Source organism: Ammospiza caudacuta, chromosome 10 (assembly GCF_027887145.1).
Source record: "Ammospiza caudacuta isolate bAmmCau1 chromosome 10, bAmmCau1.pri, whole genome shotgun sequence".
Taxonomy (NCBI): Eukaryota; Metazoa; Chordata; class Aves; order Passeriformes; family Passerellidae; genus Ammospiza; species Ammospiza caudacuta.
In genome coordinates this window covers 2,394,698-2,418,204 of record NC_080602.1, presented here as the reverse complement: position 1 = coordinate 2,418,204, position 23,507 = coordinate 2,394,698, and the positions used below count along the sequence as shown (strand labels likewise).

The following is a 23,507-nucleotide window of genomic DNA, read 5'->3' as shown; positions in this document are numbered from 1 at the left end:
GGAGCCTGGAGCCTGAAATGGGCTGTTTGCTGGCACTGCCAGTGCCCAGATCTGGAAATTTCCCAATTCTGGCACAGCCCAAGTGCAGCAATTTGCTGGCACAGAAATCCAAAACCTGTGGCAGCTTCCTCTTACTGGCTCTGGCACCGCCCCCACATCTTGTGTGTCATGTAACCAGAACGCAGATTTGGAAATTTCTCAGGGCCAGCAGAGCCCAAATCTGGCAGATTTCTGTCGCTGGCAATGACGCCACCCACATCTGGTGTTGGCTGGCAGCGCCAGCGCCCAGATCTGAAAACTTCCTGGTGCTGGCACAGCCCAAGTCCATGGATTAGCTGGCACAGAAGGCCAAAATTTGTAACTCTGCAGGTTCTGGCTCCAGCACCATCCAGCTCTGGTATTTGCTGGGACCGCCAGTGCCCAGATTTGGAAATTTCCTGATACCTTCACAGCCCAGGTCTAGCTAGCAATTTGGTTTTAGCTAGCTTAGGAAGAGAAGTTCCTCTTTCTGTGGAGGAACTGTGACTTTCCTTTTTCTTGGAACTGTTTACACCTGCTCTGGACTGAAAACCCAGACAAACACCGGCAGCAGCAGCTCACACCTGTGGCCCCCCGAGCTCTGGGATGCTGCATTCCAGCACCAGAGGGACTTAGAAGAGACCAAGGCAGCCAACTACAACCCACAAAAAGGACTTCCTGAATTTGCCATCTCTTCACTACTGTGAGAAGTTTGATTTAGTATTATTCATTTTTCATGCTTGTGAATACTTCACTTGTGAAATAAACTTGGGTTTTTTCACTTTTCTCAAGGGAAGTCTTTTCCTGAACTATTAGGAGTAGGGGCTGCTCGAACTTGCTTTCTAGACAGACCCATTTTGGAGCTTTCCTCCCAAAATTTGCCCCAAACCAGCACAAACAGTCACAATGAAAATTTCACCAGTGGCATCATTTCCTGGTGGCAAATCTTGTGACAGAAGCTTGACCTTGTTCTCCATGAGAGATTCTTGGGAAGAGCAGACAGGAGAAGATTCCTGGAAAACAGAAACAGCTTTCCAGAAGTGAAATGAAAATGAAAGAAACAATCCAAGGTGTTTTCCTCTATTTATTTCTATGCTCCCCTTTTCCATGTTGCACTGCTTCTCCATCCCAGTAATTCCAGATGCACCTCACCTCTAAGATTGGTGACTTAGTGATTTTTAGACACTCTAAAATACCATGAGCCACACAGAGTTTTCCTTCCCCTGTTTTTACTGGAAAGCAACACTAGATATGTAAGTGCAGTGCTGGGCTCAGGTAGGAATCCTACCCCAAGGGAAGTGTCCCGACAGTGTTTGATCCTCAGCAAGGACAATGCCCAGCAGCGAGCGAGGGGATCACTGTGCCAGCGTGCAGGAGTCAGGGCTCTGCATTTGGGCTCAAGGCTGCAAAGTTCCCGTGTTTGGGCAGACGGAGGGGCTGTCCCCGGGGCGCGCGGGGCTCGAACGTGGGGCTCGTGGGGCGAGCGGGGAACGGACACGGGGACGAACGGCCCCGGTGCTTCAGTTGCAGCGGCGGCAGCGGCGGCAGCGGCGGCAGCAGCAGCGGCAGCAGCAGCGGCGAGAGCACCAAAACAGATACTTCTGAACAGTCTTTCTCCTTTACTTTCTCTTTGTCTCTTTATTTCTCTTTCTCTCCCTTTCCCGCTGTCGGGCACCCTTCTCTCAGTGTCCGTTTCCCAGCGTCCCTCTCCTCTCCCCGCCTCCCTCTCCCCTGCAGGGCAGGGCCATGCCCCCGGCCCGCCCCCGGCCCCGGGCGGGGCTGCCCCGTGCCCGGCCCCGGCCGTCCCGCCGCGGTCTCGCCTCCGCCCGGCTCTGGCCGTACTGGCGGTGGCGCTGCTGGGCGGGCATCAGTGCCTGGTGCGGGGGCGGCATCGCCGCCCTTCGGCTCCGCCTGGCCCGAGCCCGGACCCGGACCCAACGCAGGGTCCGGTCCCGACCCCGGTCCCGGCCCCGGCTTCTCCCGGGGCCCGCGGAGCACACACGCGGCGCGGCCGCTCCCTCCGCCTCCGCTGCGGCTTCCCCGGCCCGAGCTCCGCCGCTCGGCAGCGCGGCCGCCGGCCCCAAGCCACCAGGGCCTGGGGCGGGTGGGGATGCCGGGCCCGGGGCGGGTGAGGGGCGCTCGGGGGCCGTTGCTGGACCCGGGCCGAGCTCTGAAAGCCGCGTCCCGCCCGCAGGGACGGCGCAGGAGGCCCTGCAGGAGCGGTACCGGCTGGGATCGCTGCTGGGGCGCGGCGGCTTCGGCAGCGTCTTTGCGGCCACGCGGCTCTCGGACGGCGCCCCGGTGAGCGGCTGGGCCGGCGGCGGACGCAGGCAGAGGGGAGGGAGGAGGAGGAGGAGGATGCGTCTGGGCATGACGGGCGGCGAGCTCAGCCCGCTGCTCTCCCTCGCTCGCAGGTGGCCATCAAACGCGTGCCGAGGGATCGCATCCGGCACTGGGGCGAGCTGGTGAGTGAGCGGAGCCAGCGGCAGCAGCCGGGCCGTGCCGGGCGAGGAGGAGCCGGGGCCCGGCGCGGTGGGAGCCGCCGTGAGCCCTGCGGGGAGAGCGGGCGTGGGTTGAGCGGGGCATGCAGAGCATCCCGGGCTGGCTGAGGGCTCCCAGAGCCCCGGCACGGCCTCGGCCCCACTGACGGCGTCGTGCTCCTCCCGCAGCCCGACGGCACCAGCGCACCCCTGGAGATCGTGCTGCTGGCCAAGGTGTCCGGTCGCTGTGGCGGTGTCATTCAGCTCCTGGAGTGGCTTGAGCTCCCCGACAGCTTCCTGCTGGTGCTGGAGCGTCCGGAGCGGTGCCAGGAGCTCTCGGGTTTCCTGGCGGAGCGGGGGTTCCTGCCGGAGGAGGAGGCGCGGGAGCTGTTCCGCCAGGTGCTGGAGGCCGTGCGGCACTGCACCAGCTGCGGGGTCCTGCACCGGGACATCAAGCCCGAGAATGTCCTGCTCGACCTGGCCAGCGGGCAGCTGAAACTGATCGACTTTGGCTGTGGCGCCTTCCTCCAAGACACAGCCTACACGCAGTTTGCAGGTGAGCCCTCGCAGGGTGTGCTCCTGGGCATCTCGTGGCCCAGCCTGGGTGCAGCACTGGGATGGGATTGATGCTAAGGCCGAGTTGTTCTGGGTGGGAGGGAGAGTGGGTTTTCTCCACTACTGGGTGGGTTTTTCCTTTGTGTGTCATGGTTGGGCCTTCCTTGTGTTTCTTCTGCCCTCTTCCAAGACCAGTGGCTTCTTTTCCATCCCCAAGTTTGTGCACAAGTCCCAAGTGCTGGTGAGAGGGCAGCGCTCACCCCGTGTGCCTCTGGGGCGGCCCCCACAGGCCCAGGGATGCTGGGGCCGGGCTCTGGGAGCAGCAGCAGCCCCCTGCTGAGCTGTGTCTGTGTTCCACAGGAACCCTGTCCTACAGCCCACCAGAGTGGATCCAGCACCAACGCTACCATGGCGAGGCAGCCACGATCTGGTCCCTGGGCCTCCTGCTGTGCCACCTGGTCATGGGGAAGCACCCATTCAGGAGGGGCCATGAGATCATCCGGGGGCGAATCTTGTTCCCACGATGGCTCTCTCAAGGTGGATCCTCATCTCTGGGCACGGGGGGAATACCAGTGCTGGGAGACAGCAGCGGGCTCATGGGCAAACCACTCTGGCAGCTGCTGAGGAGGTTGCACATGTCCTGCTCTCCTGCTGTCCTCCAAACAGAGCATCCACGGGGAAGTTTAGGCCCAGCTCTGGGCACACCCAGCATGACCTGGGCATGGGAACAGGAGGGCAACTTCTCCAACTGACTGGTGATTTCTGGTTTCTCTCCCCAGCGTGCCAAGATGTCATTAAGAGGTGTTTGTCCATGCAACCCTCGGACAGGCCATCCTTAGAAGATCTTTTCTGTCATCCTTGGGTGAAGGGTGTTCCTCTGCCCTAGAAGACTGAAGAGATCCACGTGCACAGTTGGATCCAGGGGCCTGGCAGGTACCAGCTCCACACATCTCTTGGCAATCAGTGGCAAAGCAAACCAGGCTGGTTTTGTCCTGCCTGTAGCTCTGAGCAGGGGTCAGCAGAAGGGAACATGCAGCTCTTGGGCTGGAGCTGAGCTGGAGACCCGGTGTGACAAGCACTGGTGGCCACCATCCCCCTGGTTTTGTTTGTATGGTTCATGGATGGCTGGGGCCCTGGGCAGAGCCCTGACAGCCTGGTCTGACCCCAGGGAAGGAGAAGGAGCCCCTGGAGAAGCTGTTCCAAATGGGGCTGGTGCTGGAGACACCAAGGACAACCTCAAAGATGACAATCTCTTCCTTGGCCTGGCCAGCTGAAGATGATGGACTTGGATTCTGGCACCTTCTTCAAAGCCAGGCTCCAGGTCCAATTTGCAGGTGAGTCTATAGGCAGGGGGTTGCTCCCGGATCTGGGCATGGCACAGCTGGGCACCAAAGGTTCCCCCTTTGCTGGGGCAGATACAATGAATTCTTCAGTCAGCTGCCCAGCTGCTTTTTGGCTCTGGGCAGCTGCTGAGGGCTGGATGTGCCGTGGCTGGCTGCAGGCTGGGCACATGTGCTGCCCTCCTGCTCTGCTGCCAAAGGCAGCAGGGATGGGCAGCTCTGGGCACTGCCAGCATGGCCTGGGCACCGCAGGCCTTGGCACAAGGGCACAGGAGCCCTCAGCTGACGGGCGGTTTCTGCTTTCTCTCCTTGCAGCCGGGCTCTGCGGCTGCTGAGGCTGCTCTGGGCTCTGCCAGGGCTCAGCTGGGCTCAGCCCTGGGCCCAGCTGGGCTGGCTCTGCCCTCACATTGCTCTGACAGCTCTGCATCAGACGAGCCCGTTGCGAGCACAGCGCCTGAGCTTTCTGCTTTGGCAGGTGAGTGAGACTCTGCTGCAGGCCCAGAGATTGCAGCTGGGGACACACATCCAACTGGCAAGGACCCAAACTCTCCACAGTAGCAGCTGAACACCTGGATCTGCACAGGGTGTTTTGTCTGTCCCATTCTTCCTTCTTTATTGGCTGGAATTGTGCAATTGCACTTTCTTCCTCCTCTGGCAGTGCCACGAGTGGGCCAAAGCTGGCGAGTGGGCCGTGCTCCTGAGGCAGTGCAGTCTGGAGCTGGTGGATGGAGAATTGTCCTTCTGCACTTCCACACCAGAGCAAAAAGCTGTCAGAGGGACTTTGTGACTCTAAGAAATCCCTGAAAGTTTCAATGGGAATGTTCCGCTCATTCCCAGGCTGAGAAGGAAGGTCGTCTTGTAAAGGATTTGGGCTTTGAAAGAGTTTCCATTCCCAGTCCTGCTTGGAGCTGGAAGGGCACAAAGCAACTTCCTCTTGCCTCGACCACAATTTAAAATAACAATATTGGAAACAATCCCCAAAAACTTTTTAAAAAGACTGCTGAGGTCAGTAAGATGGATCCATGCCATCAGCACATTTACAAAGTAAATAACTTTTCTTTTCAAAAGATCAGTTGCCTCTTAATTCAAAGTTAGAGATGACTTTTCACTGCACACTTGGGGTTTTTTCACACTTTCACATTTTATATAGTTTTTGATTACTTTTTCCTTTTTTTTTCCTTTCAATAGAAAACATGTCCTATAAAAGGAATGTCCTTTGCTCTTGGTTCCCATGTGGAGCAGCTCCCTTCCTGCTGGCTGAGCTGCTCAGGCAGAGCCCAGCAGCTCCTGGCCCTGCAGGGCTGAGGCTTTTCCCCGTTGCTGGGCACAGACTGATGGAGCAGCACTGCTGAACACGGGCACACAGAGGCACCAGCAGCAGCTGCCTTTGGCCACCTGGGGCTCCAAGGCCCAAACTCTGAGCAGCCAGGGCTGGAAGAGACTGGCAGCATCTGATCCCTGACTCTGGGCAGACAGGGCTGCACAAATGACCCCACAGCAGCAGCAGCAGCAGCAGCACATGGAGCTGACTTTGAGCACAGCCCCTGCCCCTCTTCCCTCCCGTGTGCAGCGGTGTCACAGCAGCCTGAGGCACCTGGGAGCCCCCAGGGCCAGCAGGGACTGGAGATGGCAGCCCTGGGCTCCTGGAGGCTGTGCAAGGAACGGAGCTGGGCACTCCCTGTCCATGGGGAGCTTCCAGATGGAAAAGGCTGCTGTGCCCAGGCAGCTGCAAGGGCACAGAAAGGAGGCTCTGGAGCACTGGATCTGTGCCAGTGCCACAGTCCTGGGCAGCAGCCAGCGAGCCCTGGGGGAACAGAGGGCACAGCAAGAGGGACAGAAGCAGGCAAGGGCAGAGACTGGAGAGAGCCAGGCCTGGGAGCAGGAACAGCTGCTCCATTGCACTCTTGGAGAAAGCTCTTGGCTGGTTCAAAGCGCTGAAAAGTGTGAAGGGCAGAGGAGGAGGCCACAGCAAACAAGCTCCTGTTTGCACAGCCTCCCCTCTCCGTGTCCCAGAAGGAATTGCATGGACTGTGTTCTTCTCTCCGAGCCGTCTTGTTCAGCATGAGCAGCTCAGCACCAGGAGCTGAAGGAGCTGAAGCCTCAGGCCACAGGAGCTGGGCAAAAGGGAACTTTTGGAGCAAAGGAATGCTGCTAAAATAGCCCCAGCTGAATGCAGCGGATATAATCATGGAATCACAGAATCCTTTCTGTTGGAAAAGCCCTCTGAGCTCAGCCAGTTCAGCCGGGCACCCAGCAGTGCCAAGCCCAGCACTAAACCACGTCCCTGAAGTGCCAAGGCCTGGACACCAGCCCTGAGTGAGGCCTGGACAGCAGGCCCTGAGCCAAAGGTGGCCTCTGGATGAACCTTCCAAGCAAAGGTTATCTTTGTATCTGCTCCCTGATGAAATATGCATGGTCATTAACACTGTGATAGATGTAGCCACTCCTTAGTGAAACATGTATTGACCTTTGTGTATTTAGAAGCCAGACAAGGCCATGAAATCTGACATCTGGCCTTGTTTGGGGCTGTATGGTCAAAGTCAGCTCCCTTGGTTCCTCCTTGAGCCCTGGCCAGGCTTTGGGAGGGACCCAAGAGGAGGATGAAAGCAGATGTTGCCACACTAGCAGTGCTGTCAGTTTGTTCATTCAGCACTGTCAGAGCTGGGCCCTCTCGCAGCGGGGTTGGAGCCTCACCTGGGGCTGGAGGCACCTGCAGGAATTCCCAGTGCCCAGGAGTGGCTCTGCAGCCCTTGGCTGTGACAGCTTCCCCAGCTGCTGTGTGGGTCTGGGGGATGGTAAAGGCTGAGGGTAAATGCTGCTGGATCTTTGTTAATCACTGCAGGCAATCTTTGGTGGGGATGGTTGGGTGCATTGCTGAGCTGCTCCTTTTGTGATTCTTTGCTGCTCTGAGCTGCAGGAAATGACACTGATTCCTTCAGCTGGAGTCTGTATCTCTGGTGCTGACCCTGCCCACTGGTAAAACAAAACTGGCACAGTCTGGCCAGATGCCAACAAAATGTCATTTGTTCAATGTAAATGTGAGGAATCAGTCCCATCAGAAATTGCCATCTGGGAAGCCCTTCCCTGGAGTTCCCTGGCTCTGGAGTGGGCTGAGGTCGGAGCCCCTTGTGAGCAGTGGGGCAGTCGGGTAAAAGAAGCTGCACCCCTGGATGGCTTCAAGTGCATCCAAAAATTGCAAATGGAAAAGGAAAACACCTTGTGGGTTTGGGCAGACAAAGATGAATTTGTTGAGAGTACATAGGAAACAGCACTTTCAGAAGGAACAATGATTATTGGAATGCTCCCACATGGAGCAACAGAAGGTTTTAATCTTGAGCTAATATGCATTTGTACAAGTGAAATATTGATATAATAAATATCTATATACATATTTATAGTATATAAAGACATATATATATATATATTAATATATTCACATATATATGTGGGTATATATGTGTATACACATATGTGTAAAAAATATGTATATATTTTTTATATTGTTTTACACATCCTGCCAGACCAGATCTCCCTGTTTGCTCTAAGGGCCCCTGTGGAAAATGCTCTGATCCACGGGGCTCCGTGCGAAGGCTGCTGTGACACTGAGGGACTTGCACAGGAATTCCATCCAGGAGCCTGGGTGCCCCTCAGGGACTGGGACCCAGCCCCTTCCAGCCAGAGGGGAAAGGGCCCCCCAAGCCTTGTTAGCCACAGACAGCATGGGAAAGCTGAACAGCAAAGGGCCTGGGGGCATTATTCTGGAATTAAAAAGGTGCCAGCTCCATGGACAACAGAATTCTTGTTCCTAACTCGAATGAGATTGAGAAAAAATAATGAAGAACGGTGTCACTAAAGTACTACTGATGTCTGTAAGGTGTACCTTGATAGTCAGCCAGAATCTTTGTCTGCCACAAATACCTCTGGTGTTTCACCAAGGGATTGGTCATCAAAATATAATGATGGGTTATGATGGATTGCTGAGCTTCTTTTGTAATTCTTTGCTAATGATGATGTGCTTTGCTGAGCTTATCCTTTTGTAAATCTCTGCAGCTGTGCATGATATAAATGACACAATTCCTTAACTTGGTGTCTGTGTCTTTGGTAGTGACCCTGCCCACTGGTGAAACAGGGCCCCCTTTTGCCTAAGTGTTACCTGGGAAGGCAAAAGCCCTCCCTCCAAAATTCCCCCCTTCCTCCCTGTTCCCCCCTTCATACCCTGAGCATGATGTGCTCTGGTCTGGGGTATGCCCGGGCTCAGTTGGGGTCCCCTGTCCTGGCTGTGTCCCCTGCCCAGCTCCCCCGCAGCCCCAGCCCCTCCCCAGCGTGGCTGGACGAGGGGCAGGACAGGCCTTGGCTGTGCTGCAGCTCAGCAAGAACAAAACCATCTCTGCGTGCTCAGCGCTGTGCTCAGCACCCGGCCCAGCAGTGTCTCAGTGCCAGGGGCTGTGCCCTCAGTCCCTGCCGGGGGTTTCCATGGCAACTGCCAGGCCAGGTGACCCAGGTGTCCCCCCAGTGCCGGTTGCCATGGAAACAGTGCCCAGCCCTGCCCCTTTCTGTCTGGCTGACCTGGCCTTTGGCCCTGGCAGTGCCGGTGGCTGCTGGTTCCTGGTGCCAGAGCGGCCAGCGCGGCACAGGGCAGGTGGCCATGGCACAGCCCCCAGCAAGGGATCCCCTCTGGCTCTGGGCACTGACACCAGCCCTGAGCAAGGGCCCAGGGCAGCTTTCCATGGCCACCAACCATCACAACGGGTCCGGGCATTGGTTGCCATTGCACCAAACCAAGGAACGGGTCCCCGTGGCCGTTGCCATGGCACCTGGTGGCACCAACGAGTGTCACTGCAATTGTACCTGGAACAGCCCTGGCACTGCTTTGTCCCAGGGTTGCCATGGCAGCCAAGGGCAGCAACAGCTCTGCAGGCAAGTGGCCATGGAACCTGGCTGCAGAAATGGCTCCTTGGGCTGGTTTCCAAGGAAACCTGAACTGATGGGGGTTGCCATGGCACCCAAACCCAGCAGTGGGGTCCTTGCAGTGTCCATGGCAACAGTCCCTTGCAATGGCACCACTGCATGTTGGGATGATGATGCACCCTCACAGCTGGCCCAGGGCAGGTCTGGAGTGCTTCTGGTGGCAGCTTGGGCTTGGCACACAGTTGAGGAGGATGTCTGTTTTCAGTGGGGAAACTCAGGAGTTTTAGATTGCTTCAAAAACAAATGAAGGAAAATCCCTCTTTGGCTGTGTGCAGCCACTTCTCCAAGCAAAGCAGGTTCCAGGTGAGTGAGGAGAGAGACCATGGGCTTGGGGAATATGAAGCAAGGTTGTCCACACTGGCTCAGAGCTCAAGGCACCACTTCTCTGAGCAGGCCAGGGCTCCTTAGGAGAGTCCCTGGATCAATATCAGTCACTGAATGCTGCAATCACCTCTTGTGTAATAAGAACAGCAATAAAAAGACACCCTTTAAAATAGGACTACATATTTCCTGGAAGCTCTTTGAACTATTTCTCCATAACTGTCAAAGGAAAACCTCCTAATGAACTACACTGGAGCAGAGGGAAATCAAGGCAGAGCCAGGGTTTGTCAGGACTTGCTTGATCCTCATGAGCCTCACTGTGCATTTGGAGTGAGCCCTTGAACCTCAGGGCCTGGGAGGAGATTGCACAAACCTTGCCAGGAGTCAAAGGCAGAGGAAACACCCCAAGTGTCTCCAGGCATTCATGGCTCCCTCTGAGGTCCCTCTCCAACACAGGCTCCTCATGGACTCCTTGGAGGAGAGAATTTGTGGCCAGGATGGCACAAAAACCTCTCAGACAGTGTGGAAAAGAAAATCTAAAGTACCTTCAACACCTTGAGTGTCTCAAAGCATTAATGAGCCCCATTTCGTGTCAGTACAAAGCTCTCCAGGGACTAATTAACGCAGATAATTGGGGCCATGATTGGACAAATATCTCCCAGAGTCTATCCCAAGGGAAACACCAAATACCTTAAAAGAACTGAAGTACCTTGAAGCATTTATGAGCCCCACTGAGTGGTGTTACTGACAAAGCCTCTCTAAGGACTAATTGCAACACATAATTAGAGGCCATGATTGCACAAAGCTCTCAGAGACTCCAAGGCAAAAGCAAAACCCAAAGTCCTTTGAAAAACCTGCAGTCCCTGGAAGCATGAAGGAGCCCCCAGGACCATTCCTGAGCAAGGCTCCCCAGGGACTCCTTCCAGCAGATCCTTGAGGCCTTGGGATGTGGGCTAGGGGAGGATGCTGAGGGCAGGACAAGGGGCTGACAGTGCCCAGCCTGGCTGGGGCTGTGCCAGGAGGCCCCCGTGCCTCAGGACAAGGTGTCTCCTCACAGCCCTTGGTGGCACAGACCCTGCTGTGCCCCAGGGCACCAAGACTTGGCTTCTCTTTGTCCCCACCTGTCATCACTGCCTCCAGTTCTCTGCTCTGCCTGGGGCCTGGGGACACTTTCCCTGTGGTGTCCCTGACAGGGATCTCTTCAAAATACAAGAAACTTCAGTGTTTCAATAGAACTGAGTTCTTAAGGGTTCTTGAGGGTTGTGTGACATCACAAAGCTGGCTTTGACATCACAGAGCTTGCTGTGACATCACAGAGCAGGGTGTGAGGCTATAGAGCAGTGTCTGCTCTCATAGAGGGTGGCTCTGAGGCATCAGAGAGTAGGTTGTGACCTCACCTGGTGGCTGTGTAACATCATAGAGGAGGCTGTGACATCACAGACCAGATTGTGACATCACAGGGTGACTTTGTGACATCAGTCTTCTGCGATGTCACAGCACTGCTGTATGAAATCACAGGATGACACAGAGTTGGCTCTGTAACATCACAGGGTCAGTGTGACATCACAGGGGCTGTGTGACATCACAGGGGCTGTGTGACATCATGGGGGCAGCATGACATCACAGGGGCAATGTGACATCACGGGGGCTGTGTGAGGGCACTGGGGAGGTCACTCTGCCCCGGCCCCCCTCACAGTTCCCCCCAGAGCAGTCCAACCCTGCTCGTGCACAGCGGGGTCCCCTGTCCCCCCGGGTCCCCCAGCCCCGCAGCCTCCCCCAGAGGATGTTCCATGGGATCGACCCCAGAGCCTGACACGGGGACGGGGGGACGGGGCCCTGGGGGTGGCACAGGGGGACAGGGACTTCCCGGCAGCGTCCCCGTGTCCCCCAGGGCCAGAGCCTGGGCCAGGGCTCCTTCACCCTGTTACAAACGAGGCCTTGAGAGCGCTGAAAAACCCCCGGCAAGGGATCAGCCAAAACCAGATTTAATATTAAGGGACAGGAGCACAAAGTTCCTTGGCAAGAGTCACTCTGCTCCTGACTGGACACTTCAGGCACACCAAGGAAACAAAGCAACTACAAAACCAAACAGAATCCAGGCAATAAAACCAGAAATTAACCTGGAACTGTCCCTGTGTGTGCATGTGTGAGTGACACAAGGACAGCAAGGGCAAGGATAAAAGGAACATGGCCTGAAAGCTTAACAGAGCTCAAACTTAACAGGACTTTACTTATACATTAACCTTAACTGATACTTTCAACCTCACAGTTTAGCAAAAGAGCAGAGTATAACAGCATGTAACCTAACTTAAACCTATGACTTCGCAATTTAACAGAGGAATAACACTTAACAATATTGAACTTAACATAAAACTTATACTAAAGGTAACTGCTTAGCAAAAGAAAACCTCTCAGCAGCATTTAACTTCACTTAGGCCTTGTGATTTAACCTTCCCTACAGGCCTGACTGACTCAGCTATCCAAGGCACTCAAGCCCCTCAGAGTGCAGCATTTCTGCCACATTTCCCCAGCACAGGCACTCCTGTGTGCACACAGACACAAAGAGTCAGTGCAAGGCACCTGTGAGCAATTCCCCTGAGGGCAGGAAATGCTCACTGTGGGTCCTTTGGCATCTCCCCAGCGGGTGAAGGGTTGAGCCTGGAGGAGTGGGGGGATCGGCCCAGGCTCCGTCGTTGTTCAGGATCCCCGAGTGCAGCAAACGGGAGAGTTCCCGGCTGGGAGAGGCCCCACTCAGAGGGAGTGGCTGGCCCAGGAGAGCTCCAAGGGCTCCTTTTGGAGCGCTGTTTGCAGGGCCCCAAGAGAGGGGCTTCAGTCCCAGCAATGGTTCATCCTGGCCGCACTTGGCATCAGCAGCTTTCTTTGGCAGTGTGAGAACAGGGATGTTGTGCCGCTCAGGGAACACAAACAGGTCCCAGGACTGCTCCTATAGGAACCAGGAGCTGGTTGGGCAGCAGCAGTGCCTGGAGCAGACAGTGTTTGTGATGAGCTGCAGAGGAGCTGAGCCTGGGGCTGTTGGCCAAGGCTGAGGCCCAGGGAGCATTTCTCAGCTGGCAGGGCGGCCTGAGAAGGGGAGGGGGGAATGCAGCAGCACAGGCCCATGGAACCAAGGGACCATTGTGACCCTGTGGGGCCCTGTGAGACCAAGAGACCATTGTGACACTGTGGGACCCTGTGACAACAAGGGACCATTGTGACACTGTGGGGCCTCATGGAATCATGGAGAGCACTGTGACGTTGCTGGGCCTCATGGATCCATGGGGACTGTACTGACGCTGTGTGGCTCCATGGAATGTAGGGATCATTGTGACACTGAGAGGCCTCATCAAAACAAGGGGCCATTGTGACAGCGTGGGTCTGCATGGAACCATGGAGACCATTCGGACACTTTGGGGTGTTATGGAACCAAGGGGCCATGGTGACACTGAGGGGCACCATGGAAACACAGAGACCATTGTGACACTCAAGGGACTCATGGAAACGCAGAGACCATTGTGACGCTGTGAGGCCTCATGGAATCAGTGAGACCATTGTGATCCTGGGAGGACCATTGTGATATTGTGGGGCCTCGTGAAACCAAGAGGCCTTTGTGACACTGCAGGTCTTCTTGTAATCAAGGGGCCATTGTGACACTGCTGGAACCCATGGAATCAAGTCACCATTCTGACACTGCGGGGCCCCATGGATCCAAGGAACCATTGTGACAATATGGAGCCCCACAAAACCAAGGGAACACAAAACAAGTCTGGCTGCTTTGGCCTCCCATAGACTGCCTGACTGGTCCAACTGACCTTTGCATGTTGAGTGTCACTTCTCATCTGCTGCTGAAGCACTGAGGCTCTGTGCTTTCCTTCCCAATGGAAAAGAACTGTCCTCCTGCTCTAGGCACCCATGGCCAGAATTGGGATTTCACCTCCAAAGGTCCTTATATCCAGGGATTCTTCCAATAGGAATATTGCCAGGACAAGTCTGTCTGGCAGTGGTTTCACAAGGGTCACCTCTCATCCGTCCCCAAAACATTGGGAAAGGCTCCATGCTCTCCTTCCTAAGGAAAGAACTGTCTGCTTCTCCAGGTGCCCATGGCTGAGATTGGGTTTCCACCTCCAAAATTCCCTAAATCCAAACTCTGCAATTACTGACAATCTAGCTGGCCGTGGCCTGCTGAGGCTCTCACTTGCCTTCCAAACCTTGAGGCTCTGTGCTTTCCTTCCCATGGAAAAGAACTGTCCTTCTCAGCCAGGTGCCCATGGCCACAATTGGGATTTCACCTCCAACACTGCCTGTTTTGACAGACTGGAGGAGATTGTTGGCTCTAAACATTTTGTGTGTGGGGGAGGAAGGGGCAGGTCCAGCCTTGCCCTGCCCTGTAAGCCCAGCCCTGCCCTGCCCTGTGACCCCAATCCCCTCAGGGGCCTTCAGTGGGTTTACGGTTTCTACCTGAAGGGCGGCACCCTGAACCCCCAGCACCGCCGTTCCACCCTGGGCACTGGGGCCCTCTTGGCTCTACTCAGTGCTGCCGCTGTACTCGGGGCACCCTAAACGCCGCTAGGGACCCGTGTCCTCCTACTGCAGGGATTGTGCGCGACTCACACTGCCCCGATCCTCCACGCACCCGGAGCTCCATTCAGGGCTTGCGTGCCAACTCACCAATTCATCTGCCACCTTTACTCAAATTTGGTGCACAGGAAAAACACCAGCCAGATATTTGTAAGAGGTCAAAATGACACAAAATTCTACTGGCAAAGTGCAAAAAATCAAGAACTTTGGAATAGGATTTAACGCAACATCAAATTACACATAAAACACTAATCATAGCAGTAACTTCATTAACTTAGCCCATTTATCCTGGAAACATTAAAACACGTAAGCTGTTAGGGTATCCAAAAATGTTCCATATAAAGAGCATTAGAACAAGAAGAAAGAGAGAGAGACAGAAAGACAGAAGCTCTATAGAAAGACACATATATGACTAACAGCTCCTAGGGTTCCAGTGTGGGTGAGACACAAACCCCAGGAGAGGGCAGAGTCCATACCAGGGGCTCACCTTGTGCTCTATATTTTAAGCCCCCGGGCCCTTGTGAGCCTCCCCCAGGTGGGATTTCTGATCACACAGGCAATCAGGGCTGGGTTAGCACTGTACCCACTGTGTGACTGATTGACAGCTCATCCCACAGTGTCTCAGGACATTGATCTCATCCAGCTTCTGACAGTGACCATGGTGACACAGGGGAACCTCATGGAACCGTGGGTCAGTTGTGACAATGTGGGTCCAAGGACACACCGGGGGATGTCATAGGTAGAATAATGATAGAAGAAAAGTATTACCGCACCTGAGTGGGCGCTGCTGGTGATAGAGAGACGGTGAATCTTGTTTCTTGAATCAGAAGGCTTGATTTATTAAGATATTATATATAATACATTATGACTATACTAATAAGAATATAGAGAGAGGTTTGCAGAGCAGCTAGGCTAGATAGGAAGAGATAGAAAAGAATCCCAACAAAGCTGTGGCCAAGGACTCAGTCCTCTGGCTTATACTTTGTGATTGGCCCTTAATTATAAACATGGGAACATGAACCAATCACCAATCAAAATAGGTGCCCCTGTTGCATTCACCAGCAGCTGATAATAATTGTTTATGTTCTCCTCTGAGGCTTCAGCCTTCAAGAAGACACAGAAATCTGAAATAAAGGATTTCTGTGAAAAAATGTCTGCGACATCTCACCTTTCTAAATTGTATAAAATAAAAAAAAATGCTGATGTGGAATGAACAGGAAATTTCTTTACCTGTAGAATATACAATAACTAACAAATCACTAGAACAATGCTACAATATAAGAAAAATGCAAAATACAATGCAAAGAGAATTTGAGTCCATGCAGCTGAGTTTCAGGAACAGTCCAAGAGCCAAAGTTGTTTCCCTTGGAATATCTGAGAGTCCTTTTTGGTCCTGAAAACAACTTGCTGCAAAAGGAATCCCATCAATAGTTATCAAAAAACCATTGACAGTCATAACACAATTTTTAAACAGTTTGTGGAATGTCCTTTCTGGCCCTTCAATGCTTCAGAGCTGCTGCCCGCTGTTTTCAATCTTTTTTATTTAATTTTAATTTTTTTTTTTTTATTGAAAAACAAAAGAGCAGCACCCGAGCAGAGCAGTGCCAGACAAGGAAAGGCCCTGGGGGCTCTGTCCCATACTGGACCAGGAACCCCAAAACTGGCTCACAAAGGGGGACCAGGACCGGTAGGAGAAACCAGAGTCCCCAAAAACATAAGGAGGCCACGCAGTGGGACCAGCCCAGGAATTTTTTGAGCCCAACGGCCCAGGCCAAACCCATGAGGAAGGCTCTGCATTCCTGCAGGCCTGAACCTTGTTGCCAGCACAATGGCAGCACGGGTAGTGAGACGCTTCCTTTCCCCTAAACCACTGAGGCATGCCAGCAGCAGGGAAATAGAAGCTGCCCCGAGAATCTTCATCTTGGGTCTGGGAATGTTTGTTTCCCACAGCAACATGTCACCACCCCCACCGGGCTGGGGACCAGAGGCAGAAATTTCGGGAGCCCCCTCCCCCTCGCCGCTAGGGCACAAGATGGGCGGCAGAGATGGCAGCCTCTATGGGACAGCAACCGAAACACCACCCCCCAAACCGCCGAGCTTGAAAGCCGGCAGCTGGACTGCTGCAAGAGTCAGCTGGCGGGCAGCCCCCGCTCCACTGAAGGAGAGACCAGCCTCCGGGGCCGCTTCCTGGAGCGGGCCCGGGGCTGGCGGGCCGGCCATGGGGGGCGCTGGGCCAGGGTGGGGGCCCACGGGGCTGTGGATGACGCTGGGGCTGGCCTGGAACGCGGCAGTGACTCTGGCCACGGAGGAGCCGGCCGAGGAGGGAATCACGCTGATCGTGGGATCAGCCGCGGGCTGCTCCGAGAGTCCCGCAGGTTCAGCGCCGTTTTCTGCCGCTGACTCTGGGACTGTCTCGGCTTGAAGCGGCGGGGATGCGCGAGAACCCACCTCCGCCGCGTCCCCCAGCCCTGAAAGCAGCGGCAGGCACGACACGGGGCCGGCGCCGTGCCCCGCCGCTGACTCCGGGGTCTGCTGCAGAGGCGCAGTCGCAGTCTCCTTCGGAGCGCAAACAGGCAGCAGCGGAGCCGGGAGAAGCGGCGGGGCATCGCTGTTGCTTAGCAACAGGTCAATCGCCGAAAGTGCTGTTCTCTTCTGCCTTCTCCGACACAGGCTCTGGCGGGGGCGGGGAGGCCGGTGAAACCGCGGGCGGGACCTCCTGGAGTGACGGCTCTAGCAGGGGCGTGGAGGAAGCCTCGGAGACCGGTGCCGCTCCGATGTGTGAAGGAGGCGGAGTCTGAGAGGCCGGCGCTGGCTTGAGCGGCCACTCCCATCCCCCCGGAGAGAGAGAAGGGGGGGGAGGACAACACTCCATCTGAGCATGCTCCGGAGCAAGAGTAAAAAAAACTTCTTCGCGCCGCGAAGTTTCAGCCCCCCGCGCCGCGAAGCAGGGGGGGGCGAAAAGCCCAAAGTCATCACCCATGGGGTCTTCTGCCAAGGGCGGTGGAAACGGAGCTTGTCCATAACAGTTAGAGATCCATTGAAAACAAGCTGCTCTGCGCTTCAGGACTGGGAAAAGCTTTATAAATGCTGGGTAGATAGAAGGCAACACGCGTCCCTGACTGTAGACGCACTGGATAATTGAGTCCATGCACTCCCAGACGAAAACATCTAAAGCGTACAGGACATCAGTAAAAAACCCAAAAAGCTTTGCCCATCGAAAGAACCCATAGATATCTGTTTCTGACAAAAAGCAACCATCTTCTCTGCACCAATATTTCCAGAGGGCAATAAGCTTTTCCTCTGAAGCGGAGAACTGAATCTCTTCTGGCAAGGCATGTGTCTGCCAAACGAACAGCCACAAGCTATGAAGGGCTGGTTCATCAGGGATAGAAAAGCCCACAGTACCTTCTAAAAGAGTCCAGCTTGCTCTGGCCAGCTCCACAGATCTGCTGCCCTTTTCCATCATCTTTCCTGATGGTTTTCCAGAAGAAGGTTCTGTTGTGGTCAGCCTTGGCTGTGAACTCTGTCCAAATCAGGATCTTCAGTTCTTCAGCTCCTGGCTTGAATCCACTTTCTTTGGTCACTTCAAAGCAACCATCAAATGCCACACATACAGGATTTTACCCAGTGCAGCAATTTTGCTCCTCTGGTCTTATTAAATTAATTTTTGCTCTGACACGTCGGGTCACCAGATATTACCGCACCTGAGTGGGCGCTGCTGGTGATAGAGAGACGGTGAATCTTGTTTCTTGAATCAGAAAGCTGAATTTATTAATATAAGATATAATACATTATAGTTATACTAGAAAGAATAAGGAGAGAGGTTTGCAGAGCAGCTAGGCTAGCTAGGAAGAGATAGAAAAGAATCCCAACAAAGCTGTGGCCAAGGACTCAGTCCCCTGGCTTACACTTTGTGATTGGCCCTTAATTATAAACATGGGAACATGAACCAATCACCAATCAAAATAGGTGCCCCTGTTGCATTCCCCAGAAGCTGATAATAATTGTTTATGTTCTCCTCTGAGGCCTCAGCCTTCCAGAAGACACAGAAAACTGAAAGAAAGGATTTCTGTGAAAAAATGTCTGCGACAGAAAAGCCTTTTGAAATGAAGCCTTGTTCAGCCACATCAATAGCTGGCCTATCATCTCTTCTGTGTGCAACTAAGCAGTTACAAGTTCCCATGTGAAGCTATTTTGAGAATGAGACTTTGTGACCATTCTATTCTGAGGGTGAAAAACAAATGCACCTGCAATAACAAGTAATTTGTCCCATGAGAATCAGTGAAGAGGTAAACAATACAATAGAGAGATTTGATGCACAAGTAAAATCTATTTTATTAACCAATAATCGACTAACTGATAAGAAACCTTTGAATGAACTAAAGGTGCACACAAGGTCTGTTAAACTGTGTAAAATGAGTTGTATGAATAAAGAATAAAGAGTTCTTCTCCATCTTAGCTTAGTCCTATGGGATTTCAGTTCCCCCCTTCTTGACGGCTTTGGGTTCTCCCTTCTTTGGAGCTTTGGGTTCCGCCTTCTTTGGGTCTTTGTCTTCCTTCTTCTCTGGGATCTTGGTTTCCTTCCTCTCTGATGCTTTGGTGTCCTTCTTCTCTGATGCTTTGATTTTCTTCCCTTCTGATGCTTTGCTTTCCTTCCTCTCTGGGATTTTGGTTTCTTTTTTTGGAATTTTGGTTTCCTTATTCTCTCGGGTCTTGGTTTTCCCCTTTGCTGGTATTGGAGGTTGCTTGCCAACAGAGACACTCTTCTTTCCCTTCTTCTGCCTCTCTTCCTCCTTCCTCCTCTCTTCCTCCTCTAAGGCTTTTGCCTCCTCCTCGACCTTTTGAGCTGGCTCCTTCAGCTCCCTTCTGCAGACAAAACAGAAAATATGGCTGAGAGTCCCACCAGAACCTTGGGCTCCCTCGTCCTGGCTGGCCCTGCACTTCATTCCTTGACCCTGAGGCCATTTCCGTGAATTCTCCTCAACCCACAGAGGTTGGGAACATCCCAAGTGAGGGCATGGGTGGAAGGGGACCTCCAGGACCGGCCAAACCTGAGCTTTGCCATCATAAGGTCTTGACTGTGCAAGCTCCCTCTGAAGGCACAGCCAGACCCCTCCAGCCCCTGCCAAAGGCTGATCCAGCAGCTCTCTGCACTGGTGCCTGGAAACGCCCTTTGTCTCTTGGCTTCCCAGTTTAAAGCAGAGCACAGATTGCTGACATCTGCTTAGCTCTCCTACAGTTCTTACTCAGCTCATTCAGCCCCCTTCTCCCTGGGCATAGCTGAAGCATGATTTTAAAGAGTTCAGATTTCAGCTGAGGGTTAGAAGCAATTCCCATTGATCAGGATGTAGGTTAGATAGGCAGACCATAGGTTAATGATTATGAGATGCTTAAGCTGGAGCAGATTGTTCTATTGTTTACCATTAGGAGAGGGAAGTGGAGGAAGTGAACTGTTATAAGAACATCTTGAAACCAGTAGAACAATGGTTAGCACCTGGGCTTGATGTCAATCAATCACTAAGCAGGGGACCTTGGATGGTGCCAGAGGGTCACAGAGACCTGATGAAGACATTCCTGACTTCATCCCCTAAGACCACTGACCCAATTCGAGACACCAACCCAATTCAAGGGAAGAATTGCACAGGAGTGAAGGACCAATGACCTCATTTGAATACAGAGCAGGGATGGGAGGTGCTGGGGTTGTGCAGATGTATTGTGTGTAAGATCTTGGGAAATAAAGAGAGGGCAAAGAACCTTGGACAGCGCGGTCACGCCTTTTAGGGACGGCTCTGGTGCCGCCCGCCAGTGTTAATAAACATCCCACTGTCTAACTTTAATTAGTTAGAGAGTCTCTGCCCGTGATCTTCGGTTTTAACGACTCCTAGCCTGCTCCTTCATGAGAACAATCCTATCAGTCAGAAAGCAAAGGCTGCAGGAACTCCTCTCCTGCAAGACAGGCTCTTGTCGGGCAGATTTCCTGCTGGAACCCAGCTGGGACCAAGCAAACCAGTGCTGGCTGCCATGGAAACCACTGGAAGCAGCCTCGTCCGTCTCCTCCCCATGAAACCAACTTCAGCCTGGCCTGAAGAAGTCCTGATGCACAGGCTTGCTTTAAGCACCTCCACTCCCAGCTCCACACTTGGCCTGTGTGTCCTGAGCTGGGCTGCCTTGCTGGAGCTGAGCTTCTCCTGTGCTTGCCTACGGCTGCAGCTGCAGGGGAGCCTAAAGCACAGGAGTTTTTCTGGCTGCTATGCCACCATAAGGAGAACCCTGGCAGATCAGCAGTGCAAGGACTTCATCTGTGGCAGGAGCAGGACCCAAAGCAAGGTTTGCTCTGTGCCCCACGCCTGCCCATACCACAATCCCACTGTTCTGGTGAAGAAGGCAGATGATGAAGAAGATGCCACTCAACACCATGGACTTCAAGACACCTCTAAATGCGGTGCCAAGGCAGGCCCAGAGCCCAGCTCCCCGCAGAGAGCAGCTAAGCCAGGAGGGCTCAGCACTCAAATAGAGAAGATGATGTTCTGTCTCAACAGAAGAAGGTCCTTCCTCTCTTGGCAGCCAGGGAGCTCAGAGTGGCCATCCCTATGTTGCTGCTGGCCTTTGCTCTGCAGCTCCTCTGAGCTCAGAGGCCTTGGAGCAGGGAAGCCCTGCAGGGACAATAACCCGTGGCAGAGCAGGAACCCATGGAAGGCTGACTCACCTGTCCCTGAGAGAGGCCTGAGAGCCACAGTTGATCTCCTGGGGGCTCAGGGAGGAGCTGACACGTGAGGCCGCCCTGGGCACCAGCACCTCAGAGGTGGAGCCTCCCTCCATGTGGCACAGCTCCGGGACATTGCAGGTGGTGTTGAGGTGGCCAGAGAAGGTGGAGGTGACCTGCTGGCTCTCTCCTGGCTGCAGCACACCTGGCAGTGGCAGGATATTGAAAGACTGGATGGAAGACAAGTGAGATTGAGGTGTTGAGCATGGAAATGGATGCAGAAGAGCATCTTGGAGCTGTAGCCAGAGGGGCCTATTCCCCAAACACTGCCAGAATCACCCTCACCTCATCCTGCATCCATGCCATTGACCAGTGCAGGGACCATGGGGAAAATCTTCTCCCATACTCACAGCACAATGCATTAATTAGTACATTACATGAAAGTGAACTAGGATGTCTCCTGGCAGTAGAAATTCTCTCTGATGCACAATTTGCCATTACAAAGTTTCAAAACCTCCTGCTTTTAGAAAAGGAGGAGACTCAGAGTGAGAGCTCTTGGAGCTGAGGGAAGGAGTCCAGTCCAGCTCATCTGACTCCTGAGGCTCTTCCCCTCTCTCTCTGATTTAAATGCTTCTTTCTCAAGGTGCTACAGCAAAAGCTCCTGCAACAATTTCCTGTGGAGCACTTGAGGAGTTCCAGGGGGAGCAGTGCCCTCCACAGGTGCTGCACAGCATCCTTGGGCAGCCCTGCAACGTGTCCTGCACGGCCTCTCCAACAAGCAGCTGCTCCAGCAGCACTTTGCGATGGCCTGCAGGGATGGGAGGCCCCTCTGTGGCCAATGCTGAGGGCCCCCAGTGGCACTGGCAGCTCCAGCCCTGCTTGCCATACTGACAATGGGCAAGGGAGTCAGATTCCCTCTTGCCTTCTCTGCTCCCAGGGCAGTGTGCGCCACGTCCAGGGAGCACCTGAATCCCTCCAAGCCTCGAGGCAGGTGAGGGTGCTCAGGACTTGGTGCTGGCACCCAAAAAACAAGCCATTTTCTGTGCTGGGAGGAAGAGACAGCCCCTCTGCAAAGTCTGCCTTTGTCAGACAGCTCCAGGGCCAGCAGTGCAATAGCAGCTCTGGGTGAAAGCAGAGCCCTGCAAACAGGGAGTCTGGCTGCCTTGGGAAGAGGGTCCATGGAGATCAGCATAATCCCAGCTTGCTCTGTGAGGGAAGCTGGAGGTGTTACCATGATGATGCAGAGAAAAGCCTCATCTTACACTGGGAAGGAAACAAGGCAAAAAAATCCCACACTCAGCACAGGCCTGTAGGATCTGAGCCAGCTTCTCCAAGGAAAACTCTCCTATTTCTCCCTCCCCCTCAGCCCATGTCCAGCCACGTGCCCTGCTGCCCAGCCCACTGTCAGGGCACAGCACAGCAGGGCAGCAAAAAGGGAGCTCAGCATGAGCAGGACTTGGTGCTGGCAGGCTGGGGAGGCAAAGCAAGCAGTCGGTGTACAAGAAAATCTACCTCTGCTCCTGAAGAGTGGGTAAAATCCTGCACTTCTTTCAGGGCTCTGGCTGCCTCCTCCTGTCCAGTCCTGAAGTGCCTCCATCGAGTTGCCGCACAATCCAGACTGGTTCTCCTCCCCTTCGGTGGCTGGGGTTTGAATTTAGGTGGGTGGAGCTCATCTCTGGAAAATAAATAACTATGAACAGGGACCTGCAGTGGGAGAGAGGGAGGGAGGGACACCTGCACGAGCAGCTCCTGGCCAGGATGCAGCCCCTGGCTGGGTGCTGGCTCGTTGGACTGAGAAATGGTTTGATCCAGCCCTTCCCAATCCAGGCTGGGGCAGGTCTGTTCTAAAGGCAGCCCAGGGATGGCACTGAGGTGCTGCAGCAGCTGCAACTGCTCGCATTGAGCAATTACAGAGGACAGGCATTTACACCTGGTGGGGATGCAAAAAGCACAGTGGGAGAGGAAAAGACAGAGAAGGCAGCAAAAAGGTGAGATTTGAGACACCGAGGGGCAGACCCAGCCAGTGCCCAGCCAGCACAGCCCACCCAGTGCCCAAGGCCAGAAACTCTGCAGCTCCACCAGGGATTTATCAGGAATGTTCCCCTGACACCGCTGGGGGGTTGGTTGACATTTTACAACACTCCCAGGTGACTCAGGTCGCATTCCCCATCCATCCTTCCTTCCATCCATACATACACAGGCTGTGGTGCTGGGATCCTGCCAAGCTCTGCCAGCCTTGGGCTTGGGGAGATTTCTGCCAGCCGTCCTGAGCTCCGTAATTGTGCTCTCTGTTCCAGGAAGCAAGCAAGAAAGATTTTAAAAAACCCAAAACAAACCACAACAGAGAAACCTAAAAAACCTTCAACAGCTCAACCCTGCTCAAGTCATTTCTTTAGGGACAGCTACCACTCTCCAGCTGAAATGCTGGGCTTTTGGGGAAAAAGAAAATTACATGTTCACCTCCAAATTGAAAAGGATTAAGCTAAGAGAACCTTTCAAACTAAAAGTTACTGTCCGAAAGGTTTTATCTTTGCAAGAAATCTCTAG

General features: G+C 54.0%; 1 pseudogene; it reads left to right on the top strand.

Annotated features, from left to right (window-relative positions):
- The first annotated feature begins 243 nt into the window (after window positions 1–243).
- On the top strand, window positions 244–14,239 carry LOC131562097 (serine/threonine-protein kinase pim-1-like; annotated as a pseudogene).
- The last annotated feature ends 9,268 nt before the right edge of the window (window positions 14,240–23,507 follow it).